General features: G+C 44.6%; 1 protein-coding gene across 5 annotated transcripts in view; it reads left to right on the top strand.

The window, feature by feature from the left end:
• Positions 1-453: 453 nt before the first annotated feature.
• The window catches only part of PLEKHA2 (pleckstrin homology domain containing A2), a 55,663-nt gene continuing 35,606 nt past the window's right edge, over positions 454-20,510 (top strand). Inside the window, exon 1 of one of the 5 annotated variants that reach the window (XM_039354238.1) lies at positions 454-580. The gene's annotated coding sequence lies outside the window, so the exon portion shown is untranslated. Of the gene's footprint in view, positions 581-3,535; positions 3,813-4,111; positions 4,388-15,115; positions 15,335-20,510 lie in introns of those variants that run through there. The other 4 variants (XM_039354235.1, XM_039354237.1, XM_039354234.1 and 1 more) reach the window with 4 other exon arrangements.

Raw genomic sequence — 20,510 nt, 5'->3', positions numbered from 1 at the left:
GTCTTTAAAGCATATAGAATATTAAGTTAGTAATAGATACTGTTGATTTCTTACTTGTGGAAATCTACCCACTTAGTTTTTTGGAATCATGCTAATAAAAATCACAACAATCCTTTCCTTCCTTCCTTCCTTCCTTCCCTTCCTTCCTCCCTAAATTTCAATCCAACCAGCTGAAAGAAATCATGATAATCTTTCCTCTTCCTTTCTCCTTTTTTTCTTTCTCCCTCCCTCCTCCCCTCTCTTCCGGAATTTCAGTCCCACTTCAAATCTTCCAGGCATGAATGACCTTGACTTCTGCCTGACCAATTCTGTTAGATCCAAGCCAAAGAGGACTGATGGTTGCGTAGCAACTTAGCAAATTGGATCACATGCTCAAGCCACAAAAGAGACTTATGCAAAGATGAGCAGAAAGTGCTGTGTTCAGAAGCATGAACAGTCAAAAATCCCCAAAGCCACACAGCCTTCTTTTTATTTTTATTTTTCAAAAGGGGGGTCGTCTTCACAGGCAGCCGTTAGATGCACAGATCTCTGGCCCAGCCGAACAGGGGCAAGCAGAGCTTCAACAAAGAGGCTGCATTTGGTAAGAAGCAACTAACTTTCCAAGCTCTATAAATAGTTCTGCAGCATAATGTGTGATCTCTTCCTATCTGATGTTTGCAAGGAAAATATGTTTTAAATGTAGATCTCGGGCGGTCACAAGATCTGCAAAAGGCAGCCTGCTTTGGATTTTAAAAGTACGGAACATGACAGTTATTGGGAGGGGGGAAGCAGGAAGTGAGTACTGAAAAAGAAATTCAAAGGAGATCCTAGAGAACTAAACTTAAGTGAGGAAACTGCATCTCATCTAAAAGGAGAGAAGGAGGCTCTTGAGCAGAATAAACGGGGGGGGGGGAGAGAAAGTTCCTGCAAGTTCTGACATTGCAGTTTCGCAAACGTCCGTGGTTTTAGTTCATTTCACAAACCCTGGTTAAATAAACTGATTCACAGATGTGTGAATCCAGGCTGAAATTCCTGTGTCCTGAACGGAATCCCTGTTCACTGCCGTTAGCCAAGAAACGGACCTTGAAAGAAAATTAGGACATAAACTTAAAGCAAACCACATAAGAACCAGAGAATGGCAGGGGAATATATCAGCACCCAAAACAGTTCTGACAACAAAGGTGGCACGAGTTACCTCACTCCTGTAGCTTATGACCTCCTGTCTCACAATGTCAAAGCTGTTGCAAAAAATAGTGAACGATGCCACACAAAGGGTAAGTTTTTAGAGTATTGATAATACCAAATCTCCACCCTGCTTAGATAATTTTTTCTGCTGGCTGCCTACAGGGCAACCAGACTAGCAAAATCGAGGGGTACGACAGTTGTCACTCAGGGCTCACATTCTGGACATCTTTTGGGGAGCAGAAAACGGCCCCATTTTTGCAATCTGTCTCTAAAGGCAAAGTTTCCCCCAAAATGAGATATATTATTCATGCATATTTTGCCCTGGAAGTTCTCCTCCTCCAGCAGGATAGATTTTTTTTTCCTGGCCCTTTCCCCCCCCCCTTCTTCTTAATTTTGCTGAGTCTTCTTGGCATATTGCCTTCTTTGGGATGTGCTGTCAGGAAAGCCAGTCTCCTGCTGGAAAAAAAAAGACATAGCTTCATAGGCCAAATTTTGCCTAGGGATGATTCCTCCAGTAACTCGATTCACACGTGGTGTTAAACTAAGTTTGGTAATGGCCACAATGGGTCGAACTGGACTGATAATGCTGTGCCCTTGATTTTGATAAATAAATAATGCCTGTGTGGTAAGCTTTATTGACTGAGTTAAAGCAAACAAAACTAAATGTGCCTTAATGTGTTCCAAAAATTTGTCATAAATCCCATAGTATACAAAGCACATGGTGACTTTTAACCAGTGGTGGGATTCAGCCAGTTTGCACCAGTTTGGCAGAACCGGTAGCTAATTTTTTGTTGCCCAGGCCCAGAATGGACTTCCAGAAGCAGCATCCACACAGAGAACCGGTTGTTCACATATTTGAATCCCACCACTGCTTTTAATGCTAGGAAAAGTGGCTGGTATCGATGGGATAATTCAAACTTAAATAAAACATTAGTTCTGCTGCCCTAGTAAATCTCAAATGGCTTCTCCGTTTTCCTGCCAACTTTTTAATTTCCTATCAAGTTTGCTTAGCTCTCTGTCAAATTGCTGTTTAAAAGTGGGTAAAGACCACCGTCAATAATTAGGATCAAATTGCAATCTGCCCAGGATACTTCTATCACTTTGCAGATTTAAAAAGTAGCAAACAAATAAGCAAATATATAACTATTTCTTTTAACAGCAAAAAAAAAGTATCTATAGATTTTAGTTTTTCCAGCAAATGCTTCCTGGAAATTTTGTGTTCAGAAATAATACATGTCAGAAAAATTCTGGGCTAATTTTCCAAGCCTTTATGAGGATAGGAAACTTTCTTAAAAGGGAACTTGAACTCGTTCTTCCCAGGCTTAATTCTACACCCCAATATCAAGAGCTCTTTTGCTCTTAAGTCAAAGACAAGGTTTACACAACTCCCCATTCTATTAAAAAAATGGTTTACAAGTCACAGCAGCTTAGTAGAAACCAAACAAGCCTATTATGTCTTAATTTGTTGTCTAAACTGGATCATCTCATTAAGCCATTGCACATTACAGGAAGTCCTCGACTTACAAAAGCACCTTTAGTGACTGTTTGAACTTCCAACGCCGCTGAAAAAAAATGACATGACCGTTTGTCCGAAATGGTATAGGGTTTCCTGCCTGAGCAGGGGATTGGACTAGATGACCTCCAAGGGTCCTTCCAACTTTATTATTATTATTATTCACACTGACGGCCATTGCAGCATCCCGATGATCACAGGATCAAAATTCAGACGCTTAGCATCTGCTTCATCGTTATGACAGTCACAGCATGCTGGGGTCCTGGGGATTCCTTCTGTGGCCCTTCCAAGAAGCAAAGTCAAGGCGGGACCCAGATTCACTTAACAACCGTATGACTCATTTAACAACCGCAGCCATTCACTGAACAAGTGCGGGCCCAAAGTTTTCTGCAGCTAAGTAAGACAGTCGCTAAGCAGGTTTTGCCCCATTTGACCACTTTCCTTTAAATCTTGGTTGCCTGAATGCTCCAACACTGGAAATTTTTAAGAAGAGATTGGACGGCCATTTATCTGAAATGGTATAGGGTTTCCTGCCTGAGCAGGGGGTTGGACTAGATGACCTCCAAGATCCCTGCCAACTTTATTATTATTATTATCATTATCATTATTATTATTAAAGGGGGCCTCGAGAAAGAAACACGCCGCGGCGGCTGAGCTCCAGCAGGGCTGCGGCTGGCGGCAGAGCAGCGCCTCCGAAAAAAAAAAAAAAGTTTCCCCAAAAGTTGGGGGCTCCGGCGTGAGCCGCGCTCTGGCCGGCTTCGCCGCGGAAGGCAGGATGCCGCGGGCCGCCCACCGAAGCGGCAGACCCGCGGGCCCGCCGGGCCGTCGCGGTAGGAGGCCGCGCGTCCGGAGCCAGGCGGGCGATGGCCAAGGCTCCGCGGGCGCTCCCGGCGCTCACATCCGGGGCTGGCTCTGGCGAATGGGAAGCGCAACGAACCCGGAAAAATCATCACCATCATCATCATAACAACCCCCAAAAGCCGCGGCGGCCAAGGCAGCGCGATCCTCGGGGCCGACGCGCAGAGACGGGCGCTTTGCACCCAGGCTGCCCGGCGCTCGGATCTCCCCGGCCATGTGCGCGCGGGGTGGGTCCTCCGGCTGGAGCCCCCACGCCAGCCCCAAAGCGCGCAGGGCGGTGAGTCTGGCCGGGCGCGCTCGGACGGTGGGGCTGGAAGAGACCACCCCGGGGAGCCGGGAGAGCCTCGCGTGGGGCTGGAGAGGGGAGGCGAGGGTGGGCAGCAGCAGCCCCACCGGGCCGGCCCAGGAAGGCGCTTGGGACCCGGTGGGAGCGTCAGGTTGGAGAGGGCGCCTTCCCTTGTCGGGGAGGGACCGACTAGATGCCCTTTTCAGGGGAGGAGGAAGAGGAGGAGGAGAAGGAGGAGGGCTGGGGCTGTGCGTGCTGCGCGCGTCCGAACACACCCACCCGCGTAGGGGCCGGAGCTGCGGGCGCGCCGCTGGAGGATGTGAAGGTGGCGCAATGGGTCGGAAGGCGAGGAGGGCCCGGAGTGGAAGATGAGCAGCCAGCCTTCCCAGCCGGGGCTCCGGAGCGGCAGTGGGCGCGAGCGGAGCCGAGGCTTCTGCGCTCCGGGCCGAAGGGTGCGGCTCCTGCCGGCGCTTTTTTAAGCCAGACGAGCGGAGAAGGCGCTTTAAGAAGTCCGCCCGGGGAAGCTCTGGCAAGTTTGCAGCCGAGGAAGTGGCCGTAGGATTGGGGCAAGTCTTGGCCAAGTTCCGCTTGAGCCTTGTCTCTTTTTTTTTTCCCCTCTTCCGAGCGAAGCCTTTCTTAGAAGGGGAGGCTAAATTGCACCCAGAGCAGAGAGAAAGAGACTTGCAACCCAACGAAGGCGCATTGCAACCTCGGCTCTTTTATGGCTCATGGACTTCAACTCCCAGAATTCCCGAGTCAGCGCAGCTGACTCGGGAATTCTGGGAGTTGAAGTCCATGAGCCATAAAAGAGCCGAGGTTGCCTACCCCTGGCTTCGGGACTAATTGGCCTGGCCTTGCCTTCTCTTGGACTCCACTTTTCCAACCCCGAGCCCCATGGCACAGTTTTTTTTGTGCTGGGGTTTTCCAAGGGGAATCGGATCTGCAGCCCCGAAACCAGGGCATTCGGATCCTTTTAGAGACAGGGAACTTCCAGCCCAAAGTTTTCTCTGCCAATACCTGGTTGCTTGGTGTATTCAGCTTCCCCGTCAAGGAGCATGGCAGTCAGAGCTGGTGAAAGCCTGGAGTTGTGAATTCTCTCTAGGAGGTCTAGCAGGTATCAGGTGCGCAAGTTGACTTAGCTGCGAATGTGCTGGGTTGTGAGGCCAAAGAGGCTAGCCTGTTTTCCCAAATGGCTGTTTGTTTGCTTTTCTAAGTGAAACTCAGTATCCTTTGAGTAGGCTCAATATATTCTGTTTGTTGTCAGAAATATATATTTTTATAGGTATATACAAATGTTGCCTTTAGGTTGCTTAGTGGTGCCACCGGAATTTAAGCTGATTTGCAGTCTGATAAAAAAAAAAAGTGGGTCACAGAAGCAGTTCCCCTGCAAATATTTATATGGTTAAAATAAGAGGTCGGTCCTCAAATGCAGCAGGCTTGAGCCAAAAAGTATAAAAAAGTTTGATCTAAAAAGTTTAAATGCAGTGAGTTTGTTTGGTGGTGGTTCCTCCGTTTAATCATAGCCGATTCTTGGAGACTTGCCTGGACATGCAGTTTTTGGTTTTTTTGGTTTTTAGAAGTGGTTTGCCATTGTCTCCTTCTTAGGGCTGAGAGAAAGTGACCAGCTCAAGGTCACCCGGCTGGCTTTGTGCCTGAGACTAGAACTCACAGCCTTCCAGTTTGTAGCTGGTTGCTCTAACCACTATACCAAACTGGTTCTCAAACGGGGTTCTGTTAACCCAGTTGATGGACTCCCTATATATTATGGGAAAGAAAATTTACATATATAAATTTATATATATGTATATATGTGTATGTGTGTATTATATATGTGTGTATGTGTCTTGAATGTTTTTTGATACACCCTGTCGGCCCAAAAATGGGAGGAAGAAATCTAACTGTTTGTTAGCAACCCAAAAAATATGTGTATGCATGTATGTATATATAGGTATATGTATGTATATGTATATGCATATGCATATATATATATTTATTTTCTGAGATTTTCGTGGGTGTTTGTATGTAGGTCTTTGGTTATTCGGGTTTTCTCCCGCGTCAAATTGGAAGTGTCTTGGTGACGATTCAACGAAGTCTCATTCGTCATCTTCAGGCTGGTGTTTTCGGCTTCGTGCTTCTAGGAGCACGAAGCCGAAAACACCAGCCTCAAGATGATGAATGGGACTTCGTCAAAACGTCGCCAAGACACTTCCAATTTGATGCGGGAGAAAACCCGAATAACCAAAGACCTACATACATACATACATACATACATACATACATATATATACTGCCCAGATTCTGTTCAAGAAAAAGATATCACCCCATATGGATAGAGATCACAACGTTCATACCTGTGTTGAGATTGGGGTTCCTTGCCTGCCATTTTTATTTCCAACAGAAAGACCCAATTCTTTGAGCCAATTCATCCTTGGTTTTTTGTTTTTTTTTAACCTTTTGGCAAGGCAGGTGCTGGCAAGGAGGAGGCTTCTAATACTGTTTTTGGGATTCCTGTCAAAAGGGGATTTTAAAGCCCTCTTCATATTTTCCCTGCTATCTGACTCAGCCTCTCCCACGTTCTAGTTTAGATTGCGAGAAGGAAAAGAAAGACCATTTGGACAAAGAAAAACAGTTCCTTTTTGAGGCAAAACACTGCAAAGGAGCTGCCATAAGGCTGGGTGTGTGTGTGGATCTGAATGGGTTTGAGTCTGATGAAAGGTGCAAATGGTTGTTGCAGGTTATAGTCTGCTCTCTTTCGAAGCTACGGGTATTCTGAAATGGCAAATTACAGAGAGTCAGAGAGTCCTCAATTTACAGCCATTCATTTAGTGAGGGGTAGGCAACCTGGGCTCTTTTATGACTCGTGGACTTCAACTCCCAGAATTCCTGGGCCAGCATGACTCAGCTTAGAAACCTCTCCCTTTCCTCTCAGCATGGCTGGCTCAGGAATTCTGGGAGTTGAAGTCCACCAGTCATAAAAGAGCCGAGGTTGCCTACCCCTGGTTTAATGACTGTTCAAAGCTACAATGGCACTGAAAAAAAGTGATTTATGACCATTTTTCACATTTATGACGGCTGCAGCCTCCCCATGGTCACATGATCACAATTCAGATGCTTGGTGACTGGGTTCACTGGATTCCCTTTTGCAACTTCCTGACTAGCAAAATCAATGGGGGAAGTCAGAGTCATTTCACAGCCGTGCCCCTAACTTAACAACCGCAACGATTCACTTAAACAACCGTGACGAAAAAGGTTGTAAAATGGGGTGAGATCCGCTTGACAACCATCTCGCACCATAACAGAAATCTTGGGCTCAGTTGTAATAATAATAATAATAATAATGATGGTGATGATGATGATGATGATGATGTTGGAAGGGACCTTGGTGGTCATCTAGTCCAACCCCCTGCTCAGGCAGGAAACCCTATGCCATTTCGGACAAATGGCTATCCAGTCTCTTCTTAAAAACTTCCAGTGTTGGAGCATTCACCGCTTCTGGAGGCAGGTGGTTCCCCTGGTTAATTGTTCTAACTGTCAGGAAGTTTCTCCTTAGTTCTAGGTTGTAAGTTGAGGACTACCCACGTGTTTTTACGATCCGTGGGGGGAGGGGCAGTTTACCCTGGGCTTTGTCCTTGTTCCCTATCTGACAATTTGTCCGCATTGCCTGCTACTTCGATGGCACCAAAATAGAACAGTTGTACAGTTACCTTGAAACTTGCCAGCCTTTGGCTGTCTGGCACGTCTTCCTTTTCTATGAGAACCGAAAGCCGGACGTGTGTAACCCCTCCCGCATTATCTCCGATGAGATTAGGACAGGAAGAGAAGTGGCTGGCTGGTCAAGGGCTGCATGCTATGTGAGTGCGAGGATTTGAGTTTGGCTCACCAAAACTTGGGCCAGTTTCAACGGCTAATCTGATAGTTTGGCATCACTTTTTTTTTTTAAAGTATGCTTCTCTTTTGCTCCTCAGATTGAACGTAGTCCTTGAATTACGACAGTTCATTTAGGGACCGTTCAAAGTTACAACGGCACTGAAAAGTGTGGCTTTTATCTTGCAGCATCCCCATAATCATGAGATCAAAATTCGGCCGTCTGACAACTGACTCGTATTTACGACGGCTGCACTATCCCGGGGTGATGTGATCTCCTTTTGAGACCTTCTGACAGGTCGTAAAGTGCAACGAAACTCACGGACCAAATATCTCACTGAACAACATAAATTTTGGGCTCAGTTATGGTCGTAAGTTGAGGACCGCCTATACAATTGAGACCTGGTCTGTAGGCAGCCAAGAAGAGGAGGCAGGAACTTTGTTTAGGACAGGGGTGTCCAACCTGGGCAACTCTGTGGACTTCAACTCCCAGAATTCCCCAACCATCCAGGCATGACTGGCTGGGGAATTCTGGGAGTTGAAGTCCACAAGTCTTAAAATTGCCCCGGTTGGACACTCCTGTCCTAAACAAATCCACGCGTGGCTGGCTGGAGAATTCTGGGATTTGAAACCCACAATTCCTAAAGTTGGCCAAGTTGGACGCCCCTGGTTTAGAACATATAAGGAGGCAGCTTCAAAATGCTCATCATTTAACCATTTGTAAAGGACAGCAAGCTCAGACCCTGGGCCCAAGGCTGGCTCACGCTTTTCTTCAACGCACTCTAAAAGCGATAGAGAAAAGATGGCTACATTTCCATCTGTTGTCAAAGCAAGAACATCCGATGTTAGCAGCGTTGACCTAAGGCAGTGATGACGAACCTTTTAGAGGCTGAGTGTCCAAACTGCAACCCAAAACCCACTTATGCATCGTCGGGTGCCGGGTGGGTGTGGCCCATTGGGTGAGCGTGGCTGCGGTGGTAACAGCAGACTGGGCGGGACCAAAAAGTTTAATCAATCAATTCCAACTTTGCAGGATCTTTTTTTTTTCCCCGCAAGAAGTTGAAAGTGACTGATTGACTGAATCTTTTTTTTTTGTACACGGCAGTGGAAGCCCCCAAGCGAAAAGGTTTTATAAAACCCAGCTGAAGGCCTAGTCTGGGGCGATGTCGCACGTGCCCACAGAGAGGGCTCTGAGTGCCGCCTCTGGCACCCGTGCCATAGGTTCGCCACCACTGACCTAAGGACTGCCTTTTTGTTGTACTGAGATTGAAAGGAACCAGCTCAAAAGTCACCTGGGCAGCTTGTATGCCCAAGAGTGGATTAGAACAGGGGTCCCCAATCCCCAGTCTGTGGACCGGTACCGGGCCACAGCACACCAGCAACCGGTCTGCACAAACAAAGCCCCATCCGCGGGATGCAGGCAGCACACAAAACCACGGACTCTCTGGTTCACGGAAAAACCTTTCTCCACGGTGCCCAAAAGGTTGGGGACCTCTGGATTAGAAGCTTTCCTTAACTATCATGCTACAATGAAAGCCATAACAACCTTTATGCAAACAGTGGTTACAAATGAATAACCTGTGTCTCTTTCCTTTCCATCAGATATTGTTAAGGGGTCTCTCATAGTCTCTGTTCTTTTTTTGATCCTTTCCATTTTATTTTTCTTTTCAGGCAGGGCTTCTTTAGTTCAGCCTGACAGGTAGAAATTTGACACGTAAAACTTAGTTGCATCCCCAGGTTAGGGTGGGGAAAAACTCTTCCATTTTTAACATTCTGCTGTTTAACTTGCTACTTATCTTGCACCTGTTGTATGCTTTTGAAGGAAAAAAAAACAAAACCCGGTACCCATATATAATCTATAAAGGCTTATCTGCAGCCTTGGGAAAACTTCTTTTAAGGTTGATAGGTAAACATGTCCAGGCACGGATAGCCGAGAAATTTTCTTCTTTAGATGTTGCTGTGGGTGCTTTGCAGCCAAACATCCACTCTTCCTCTTCCCACTATTTCTGTCCTGGGCAAAGGTTAGTCGGTTTCTGTGTGTGCGTAGCAGGCGTCTTCCTCCTTTGCAATCGATAAGTCACCGTGTGGTTGAACATTAGGAGAGGAAGCTGAGCAGACTGAAGACACTTAGGAACTTGGCTGCGTTCCCTGGGATGAAAGAGGATTAGTTTAACTGCTGTATTCATCCGAAAGTCTTTTTGTGTAGCTGGAGGTTTCAATGCTTTGCCAACAGAGTGAAATCACCTTTTCCCATTTAGCAGAACAACAGTAACAGTGGGAAGGGACCTTGGAGGTATCTGGACTCTGCTCAAGCAGGAGACCCTATACTTCAGACAAATGGTTGTCCAATCTCTTCTTAAACACCTCCAGTGTTGGAGCGCCCACAACGTCTGGAGACAAGCCATTTTATTAATCGTTCTGTCAGGAAGTTTCTCCTTAGTTCCAGGTTGCTTCTCTCCTTGATTAGTTTCCATCCGTTGCTTCTTGTCCTGCCTTCAGGGGCTTTGGAGAACAGCTTGACTCCCTCTTCTTTGGGGCAGCCCCTGAGATACTGGAACACTGCTATCAGGTCCCCCCTCGTCCTTCTTTTCACCAGACTAGATATATCCAATTCAATTCAGTTCAGAATGAAGCTGGAAGGGACTCAGAGGTCTTCTAGTCCAGCCCCCTGCTCAAACAGGAAACCCTATACCACTTCAGACAAATGGCTGTTGAGTCTCTTCTTAAAAACTTCCAGTGTTGGAGCATTCACAGCTTCTGGAGGCAGGTTGTTCCATTGGTTAATTGTTCTAACTGTCAGGAAGTTTCTCCTTAGTTCTAGGTTGCTTCTCTCCTTGATTAGTTTCCATCCGTTGCTTCTTGTCCTGCCTTCAGGGGCTTTGGAGAATAGCTTGACTCCCTCTTCTTTGGGGCACTGGATATTTATATTGGAACACTGCTTTCATGTCGCCCCTGGTCCTTCTTTTCTTTAAACTAGACCAGGGGTAGGCAACCTTGGCTCTTTTGTGGCTTGTGGACTTCAACTCCCAGAATTCCTGAGTCAGCATAGCTGGCTCAGGAATTCTGGGAGTTGAAGTCCACGAGTCATAAAAGAGCCAAGGTTGCCTACCCCTGAACTAGACCTACCCAGTTCCTGCAACCGTTCTTCATATGTTTTAACCTCCAGTCCCCTGATCATTTTTGTGGTTCTTCTCTGCATTTCTTTCTAGAGTCTCAACATCTGTTTTGTATCATGGTGACCAAACGTGGATGCAATATTCCAAGTGTGATCTTAGCAAGGCATGCAGTTATGACCTACTGGACTGCACTGGTCCCCCACATCCCCCGTGAGTTCAGATGTTCAGACCCCAGGCCCGTCTCTCAGATTTCTGTCCCCTGCTTGGAGATCTGCAAGTGGGAGGTGGGTACTACCAGGTGATCTCCACAACAGTTTTCCCCTGTCCTCTTCTCCTCCTTTTCTGGCTTAGGAATTCTGGGAGTTGAAGTCCACAAGTCATAAAAGAGCCAAGGTTGCCTACCCCTGGCCCAGCCCATCAGAAAAGTATCCTTCCAGCAGACTAAACTCTGTGCTATGCTCCATGATTCCAGTAGAATTATTGGATTTGATGTAGTTGTCCACTTCAGCGGACTGTGGGCATGTGGAGGTCAGAGATGTTGGCTTCAAATAAAGAGAAAGTTTTGCTTTGCAGAATGCATTTTTCTTAGAAGAATCTTTTCAAAGATTTATCTTGGGAACATTGTTTCCTGCCAAGATTTTGATCTTCAGAAAAATGGTTTTATATGGCAGGATTTTTAGATTGCTTTTTGTAAGACTCTTGAATCCAATCGTCTCTCTCTCTCTCTCTTTTTTTTTTTTTACTTTCTTTACTTCCTCCCCAGTAAACAGTGAGCACTCTGTCCCCAAGAAGCTTGCTTTGTTCTCTTTGGGTTGTCTAAGTCTCTCCATCTAGTATTCTATTTTCTTTTTTTTAAATACCGTACTTCTGCAAAACTCCACGTTCTCCATTGCTGATTGCTATCTGTCTCTTGAGTATTGGATGTCATTGTTACCTGGGTGGGGAGTAATTGAGAATTGAATGCAGACAGATTGAATGGACCTTAGTCATTTAGTTATCACAAATAGTTGTACAAATGACAGTTGATGAATCTATTTGCCTGGGAAAGGAAGTACATTCTCTCTCTCTCTCTCTCTCTCTCTCTCTCTCTCTCTCTCTTTCTCTCTCCTCTCTCTCTTTCTCTCTCTTTTCCCCCTTTCTCTTTCTCCTCTCTCTTTCTCCTCTCTTTCTCTCTCTCTCTTCTCTCTCTCTCTCTCTCAGTGTGTGTGTGTGTGTGTGTGTGTCTGTGAGTGTGCGCGCACGCGTGTTAATATCTATATATAGATAGGAAGAAACAAATTCTATGTCAACATCCATTTGCATCCAAATCATTTAAACATTTTAAAGAGACGCCTCCTTGATTCTCTGCCCAAGCAAGCTGAATGTGGTTTTCCAAGTCCTTGATATATTTTTTTTAGCTTATCTTCTGCTGTTGGCGGTGATGGTTTTACAGGGGGAGGGGGGGAAGGGGAAGTGTTTGCAGGGGTAAGTGCTTCTCCTTGGTATAACAGTTGCAAAGTGGGTTGTGGGCTGCTTGCTTAGTGTGTGGCAAGTGAAGCTGTGTGCACGTACACTCATGTTTGTGCCATCAGGCACATACGCACAGCAGAATTTCATAAAAGGAAGTTGAATTTGCAAAAATAGTAATATCACAGTGTTGTAAATCAACCAGCCAACTAACCTTCCCCCCACCCTTTCTCTCCGGATGGATGACCTAGCATGGTGCTTATAGTGCCTCAAACACCTCTGCTTCTCTCTTAAAAGGAACTGAAGGCCTATTTTAGGGGGGTTTTTTTTACTTATGGTATAGCAAATATAGTTTCTGTCTGAACATCGTTTATCCTTGTTCAACATGACTGGTCCAGCAGCCGTTAAAAACGGAGGTTAGGCAAACAAGCAGCGCTTTAAAGCAAGTTATGGAACTTTTGGAAGTATTAGAATGGACGCAAGGTTGAATGAATCTTTTTTTAAAAAATAATATTTTATTAATTTTCCAATTTTACATTTAAGTATTTAAAAAGCAATGTGATGACTGGATTAATCAATGGTTCGATAACAAAATATTTAGTACAAATCTCAAGTTACCAGATCAGATATTTCTTCTCTTTTTCCCCTTAACGTTGACCATTTCGTATTCAAGCTAGTACAGTTCTTATTATATCAACTCAGTAAAAACATCATTATTACATTTATTCAATAAATTTTTAGCTTATACGTATCTTAATTACATTCAGTCTTCATAAACAATCCATATCCTGAAGAATGAAGGATTGCCATCAGAAGAAGAAATAATCAGGAAAATATGGGAATGTGCAGAGATGGACAGATTAACTATGAGGTTGAAAGATAAAGAAGATACAGACTGTTATCAAATTTGGGGCCTATTTTATTGTTGGCTAGAGGAAAGAACGAAGGATTAGGAATTGAACCTGTGTTAGCATAGCAAACTCCAGACAACCTGTTGATTGGAAAAATTAACATATGTTGATAAAAAAACCCAATAAAATCTTTCTAAAAAAAACCAATCCATATCCTGTTACTAATTTTTACCCAATTTTTAGTTTCTCATCAATATTCCAATTTAGCCTTCAATATTTATAATTTTCAGGCTTTAGGTAACCAAGACTTCCCTTGTCTCAATTCATAACAAAATATAATATCCAAAGTACGCATTTTATCTATTTGAATGTAATCTTGTTGTCTTTCCTAAGAGTGGCTGGTTCAGGAATTCTGGGAGTTGAAGTCCACAAGTCATAAAAGGGCCGAGTTTGAAGACCCCTGGACTAGCCCCTCTCGCTGGATATTGTACAGGAAAAGGGAATACATGTGAAGCTTTTTATCAATTCATTACTTGCACCTCTGAAGCAGAAGCTTGAAATTTCAGGAAGCCTTATGCAAGCTTCCCCCGCTCCCCCGTTACTTCTTTTACCTCCCCCTCCCCAGACAAATTAAGAGGCAGCACTAAGCAGGAATCACAGTTTTTCCCATCCCTTTGCATTTCTACAGGGTGCAGTGTGTGCTGCTTTTCCACAGTAGGAGCGCAATCTCCACCGTGCTTAACCGATGCCTTCTTGAGAGTTTCACTTCACACTCCATCATCACCTGAAAAAGAAACTGCAAGCACTGGAAGCTGCCCAAAATTGCTGGGTCTCGGTGTCAGGCCTGGGCACATTTCCAGGAAGCTTCTGTTTTCCACAGCTGCTGAAATTTTAGTCTAAGGCATTAGAAGACATGTTAGTGACCAGGGCAAGCCTGGCGTCTGATCAAAAACCTTGAGTGTAAGATTTGTGCATGGCGCATGGAGTCTTAGGCCTTGAACTGAGCCATCCCCAGTTGTGGTTTCTTGCAATGTGCACCACTAGCCAGTGCTGGTTTATTTGACGTTGTTGTTAGTTGCAAAGTCGTGTCCGACCCATCACGACCCCATGGACAACCTTCCTCCAAGCCTTCCTGTCCTCTACCATCTTCTGGAGTCCATTTAAGCTCACGCGTACTGCTTCAGGGACTCCATCCAGCCACCTCATTCTCTGTCGGCCCCTTCTTCTATTGCCCTCAATCTTTCCCAGCATTAGGCTCTTCTCCAGTGAGTCCTTCCTTCTCATTAGGTGGCCAAAGCACTTGAGTTTCAACTTCAGGATCTGGCCTTCTAAAGAGCAGTCAGGGTTGATCTCCTCTAGGACTGACCGGTTTGATCGCCTTGTAGTCCAGGGGACTCGCAGGAGTCTTCTCCAGCACCATAGTTCAAAGGCCTCAATTCTTTGTCGCTCAGCCTTTCTTATGGTCCAACTTTCATAGCCATACATTGCAAGAGGGAAAACCATGGCCTTGACTATATGTTAAAACAAATCACAGTGCAATCAACTAAAAGAATATCATGCAGAGGAATGTGGTATTTTGGATCAACTGGGGCTACCCTTATGTTGGGTGCCTAATTGAGGCCTTTGTGGGTCAATCAATCCAGAGTCTTCATCAAGATCCCAGTCTCAGCCCACAAAGGATTGTCCTTGTCCCTCTAACCACCACCCAAAGTTCCTGAACAAGATCTCCTTCCCCTTTGCAACATCTGGCACCAGAGAAGCTACATCACTAAGAAGTCAACCTGGTTTTTTTTCAAAGGGCCTTGCTGAGAAAGCTGGACATTAATGTTGAGGACATCTACCCGAGCTTGTTTGCAGAGCAAAAAGGCGTTGTTAGCTCAGACTGAGCATGTCCAACTAGCTGAAGTGTTAGCACGTGCCCCAGAACCTTTCTGTGCATTCCAGAACATCCTGTGCTTAAGCTTCTGTGGTTAAAAGGTGGTTACTAGAGTCTCCACCCCCAACTCTGGTTACAAGAAGGAAAGGCTGTCACTTTGTACTCCTGAACTTGATAGCGAGCTGTCTGGGAGACCTTTGTTTTAGCGTCATCTTCTGTTTTGTGAGCTTTTATCTGAGATGATGCTCCAGGCTTGTGTCAGCTTTTGGCTTTGTCTGATCATATCTCAATTCGGAGATGGACGAGGGGAATAGATTTAACTTGAGTGCCCACTTTCCTTCAAGAGAGGCCAATGAAAAGGTAGGTCTCCTGAGCATGTTTCTTTCCACCTGCAGTTGTGCAAATTGAACTCTCTAATTCAGGGGTCTTCAAACTTGGGAAACGGGAAGGAAAGTTCCAGTTAGACCAGGGGTCCTCAAACTTGGCCACTTGTGGACTTCCTCAGCGTGCCTGGCTGAGGAATTCTGGGAGTTGAAGTCCACAAGTCATAAAAGGGCCAGGTTTGAAGACCCCCCTGCTCTAATTGTTTAACAAGAAATACAATAAACATACTTTTGTTTCTAAAGTTCTTGCTAGTAGTCACAAAAGTGCTGTTGATTGCCCAGCCTGGCTTTGAATCCTTTTTTTCAAATTTTATGGGGACTCGGGCATAAATTAAATATAGATGAGCATTTGAGGACTTGTCTTGGCATGGATTTCCAGCTGCTTCAGTGGAGTCCTCTCAGCCTGCGAAACTTTGTTTTTCAAAGTTAAAGTCCGCATGTCTTAAGTTTGCACTTTTCACTCGCTGCTCCTGTTGGATTTTCTCTGCTTGCCAAAGCAAGGATGGATTTCCTGCTTTTGTGGTGTGTGCATTGATGTCTCAGTGTGGAGAATCTGCAAAGAGAGAGTAACTGTGATCTCGTTATTAGAATGTTAGACTTCAGATTAACTTGCTAGTTGGCTGTGAAGATTGCTGGTGGACTTTGAATCCATTGTGTGCTCTCTCTGTTTAGCCTGATCACTCTTAGAGATTTGTTGTGAAAAGGTGAGGGAAAAACTACTATTACTACTACTACTACTACTACTACTACTACTACTACTACTACTATTATTATTATTATTATTATTATTATTCACGTCATCAACCAGATGTTCAGACTGCATGTTATTAGAGGTATCCTGTTAGGAGATAAACTGTTCCGAGTATTATTATTATGGTTTGTTGCACAAGCAGCCAGATGTTTAGACAGGACTGGGCATTTTTATCCACCTTTCCAGTCCTTTCCAAGGACCAGCGATAGGCAGATGGTGTTGTCAGGTGGTGTTAAAGACACCATTGCAGTATATAAGCCGTTCCAAGTAAAGCTGCCTTTGGCAGTTGGCTGGTGGTGATGTTGCCTATGACAGTGGTATTCAAGTGGTTGTTGTTGCTATGTTTAGATTTGTTGGCCGTCCAACTTCAGTGGACTCTGGGCAGGAGTTGCATGCCCATCCAGGTAACTCCTTGTTAGAATAGGATCATCACTTTTGGATGAGAGAACCTGGGAAATGGGTGTGTGGCCCACCTTGGATGTTTTAGCTTGGATATTGAAGGAATGCTACCAGATACAATGCCAACATTTACTGATAGAGTAGACAGTCCATGTGGGCAGAACACCTTGCTCTCATTTTGCTAGCAGAGACATCAGTAGTCTTAAAGTAGAACTGGATAAGATGGACCTTTGTCTGAGGTGTTCTGCTAGTCTTAAGGCATCATTCTTGGGGTTATATTTTAGACTAGCTGCAAGAGTACATATGCATCTTTCCTTCCTTCCTTCCTTCCTTCCTTCCTTCCTTCCTTCCTTCCTTCCTTCCTTCCTTCCTTCCTTCCTTCCCTCTCTCTCTCTCTCTTTCTTTTTTTCTTTCTTTCTGACTCTGAATGATGTACACAATGTTGATATTATACTCAGTATAGCTCAACCTCACCAATTTTAAGACGTTTACACTCCAGCTCCCAAAATTTCCCGGTCAGCCTGTTGGCTAGGGAATTCTGGGAGCTGAAAGCTGCCCAGGTTTAGAAACACTGTTAGAAGGATTAAAAACAATACCTTTAATGACAATTCAGTGGAGTTTTGTGCCACAGATGACTTTGCTTTTGTGGGAACATTTGTGCTTGGCCCTCCAGGAAGACTACGGACGAACATGGTGTGAGCTATATCAGGATTCCCAGGGCCAGGGCTTTGTGTCCAGCTGACACTCAGAGTCACTTACTTCCTCTTCTTGGTCCTGTCTTGTCTGTTCTTACTGCCCTATGTGAAACCGGAGAAGGAATCTTTTAGTACCCACCATGCCTGTCAGACAGAAGCTACTTCCTTCCTTTTCCATAACGTATGACCAGATTAACTCACTTTAGAGAAAACAAAAGGGAAACTTCTTATTTATAGTTTGCAAATGCTGTCTTTTACAAAAGGTGCAGTTTTAATTTCCTTTTCATTGTACACCGCCCAATGCCATTTTGTGCAAGAGGGCAGGCATGAAAACATGATTAATAAAGAAATAAATGAAATAATTGAGCATCTTTAATCTCACGGTTGCAAAGCTTTGTATGTGGGTGCCTCCTCTGAGGTAAACGCAGATGCAGCTGTGGCTTGAAAGCATCTTCTCTCTCCCATCTTCCCAGTCGAAGGGCTTAATAAATATTTATATTATATCGAGATGACAGAACTAGAGATAATAAAGCTAACTTAATAATAATAGCAGGGCCAGCTCATTAAAGGACACAGGGAGTAGCCTCCTACAAAGTCAAACCATTGCTCCATCTGACTCAATATTGTCTATAGGCAGGGAGAATTATTATCCAACCTATATATATAACAAAGCTATCCATAAATATATGCTGGAATGACAGATGTATACAAATACTGTAAAAAAAAAAATCTTCCTCCTGATTACCAGGAAGGTATTGCAAATACAACTTCTTCATTTGCTATTAAAGAACTGGGAGCCTGAATTTTTTGCTTCAAATAACCCTGAACTACTTTAAGAAATTAATGCAGTGTTGTAAGTGCACAACTTACAGCAGTTCGTTTGGTGACTGTTTGAAGTTACAACGGCACTGAAAAAAGTGGCTTATGACCTTTTTTTCACACTTAACAACCCTTGTAGCAATTCCCCACGGTTGCGTGGTTTACATGCGGATGCTTGCAACTGACTCACATTTATGACGGTTGCAGCGTCCCGGGGTCACGTGATCCCCTTTTGTGATACTTTCTGACAAGCAGAATCCATGGGAAAGCCAGATTCACTTAACAGCGCTGTGACTCATTCAACAACTGTGGTGATTCACTTGACAACTGTGGCAAGAAATGTCGTAAAATGGGGCAAACCTCACTCAACAAATTTCCCCCTTAGCGACATAAACTTTGGGGTCAAATGTGGTCGTACGTGGAGGACTGCCCATATATCTTTTGCCTCCCTTTTGCCCTGTTCTAGTGAATGCTACAGTTCATTGCCATTTTGTTTTCATTTTTTGGGTCACTCTTTACTAGTTTTTGTTGCCCAGCTAAGTTCTGTTCGTATTTTAATCTAAATTTCCTCAGAATTCAAGTATGACCAAAGATTGTCAAAGCAGTTGATTTATCAATAGGATGTATAAAGGGTAGAAGCCTGATGTTCTTTCTGAGAGACCCAGATATTACAGACACCAGGATACAACTTGAGCCAACTTTGCTTTGTGCAATATGCTCAGACATTAGAATGAACAGAAAAATACAGCGAATTGATGCAGACTTTCATTTGACTTCGATCTGTTACCTCACAAGCTCACCACTGCAGAACACAAAAACGTTTATTCAGTCAGCGACCAAGGCAGTAACTAGGGAACGGCACCTTGTATTTTTCTCTTGAAAGAACACAAATTAATTGTGTCTACATTTGCATGTATATTAGCCTCTTGTGCATTCTCTGCCCTCTGTTTGGGATATGGCATTCAAAGTGGCGGTGCTAATTTTCTGAATTACTGAACCAATGTGAGAAACTCTTGACATGGAAGGGAAAAATGAAGAAAAAAAAAAAACCCGAAACCAAACCAAATCCCAGTTATTGTACAATTTAGAAAAACAAAAATGACTGTTTACATTTCCCCTGAGTTTTAGGGATAGTCTAATAATAGTTTTTCAAAATTTCCTTTTAGAAAGGGGAAATTCTCTGATTTTTGTTAGGGACTTGCCCTCTAACTGCCAGTGGGCCGGAGGAGAAAATTCGTTAGGGTTGGTGTTGGGAAATTACCAGCCAGGCAAGGAGGAGGGATCAAGTGGGGAACTAGTCTTGAGTCACTGCATAGCTGCAAGATGGGCCCCTCTACATACCCCAAGGGAAAACAAGCAGACTAGGGAGATTCTTGTATTATAAGTAGAATACAGTAGTCAATTTGAGCCCTTCATGGGTGGATCCGATTGCTTGTGCCTGGCAGTTTGGAAAAGGTAAAAGAAAACAAACCTTTGTCATGGAGGTGGGTTGGAACCCAAAGGTAGCAAGGCTTTTCCCACTGCTTGTAGACTGTTGGTTTTATTATGCAAACTATTTGGGCTTTCCCTTCAGTCAAAAGAGAATAGATGAAAGTGCCACCTGGATAAACATTAAATACAGGTAGTCCTGAACCACAGAGCCATGGTGGCGCAGTGGTTAGAATGCAGTATTGCAGGCTAACTCACTGCTCACTGTCGGGAGTTCGATTCTGACCGGCTCAAGGTTGACTCAGCCTTCCATTCTTCCAAGGTCGTTAATGTGAGGACCCCGGGTTATTGGGGGCAATATGCTGACTCTGTAAACCACTAGAGGGCTGTTAAGCAATATATAAGTCTAAGTGCTATTGCTATTGCCTAGAGCTTTTGGGCACCAGGGACCGGTTCTGTGAAGAGGTTTTTCCATGGACCGGAGGGTGCATGGTTTTGTGTGTTGCCTGCATTTTGCGGATGTTTATTTATGCAGATTGGTTGCTGGCATGCCGCGGCCCAGTACCAGTCCACAGACCGGGGGTTGAGGACCCCTGACCTAGACAGCCATATTAGCTCAATCAACCCTAACGATCAGTGGGGTGACACATCCAGATCAGCCTCACATCAATTAGGAATAACTTCAGTACAGTAAACCGTCTTCAAATCGTGTAATGATTTCTAAAGGAAGGAAAACAAAAGGTAAATTACAAAGCAATTTTAAAATGACTGGAAGAATATGCTGTCAGCTGACAGCACAAAATTTGTAGCATTGACCTCGGCTACACTGGAATGAAATGAACCCTCTGTCGTCCAGGGGCCATCCCAGAGAAGATGTCTCATGGTGAAATCTCCTGGCAAGACTACATCCACCAGGGGCTCCTCTGAAGGTTGTATGGCAGGTTATAGTAGGAAGGTACAAAGAGACACACCTTCTGGAATTGTGTCCAAGCCATGTAACACTTCAAAGGGTGTGAGCTCAGATGTGAGCAGGCAACCAGCGAAGCTGGGTCAGACTCTGG

The sequence above is a fragment of the Crotalus tigris genome, unplaced genomic scaffold (genome assembly GCF_016545835.1).
Source record: "Crotalus tigris isolate CLP2741 ecotype Arizona unplaced genomic scaffold, ASM1654583v1 scf7180000018549.3470463, whole genome shotgun sequence".
NCBI classification, from domain to species: Eukaryota; Metazoa; Chordata; class Lepidosauria; order Squamata; family Viperidae; genus Crotalus; species Crotalus tigris.
Note: the sequence above shows the minus strand (reverse complement) of the source record. Positions and strands in the feature narration are given on the sequence as shown.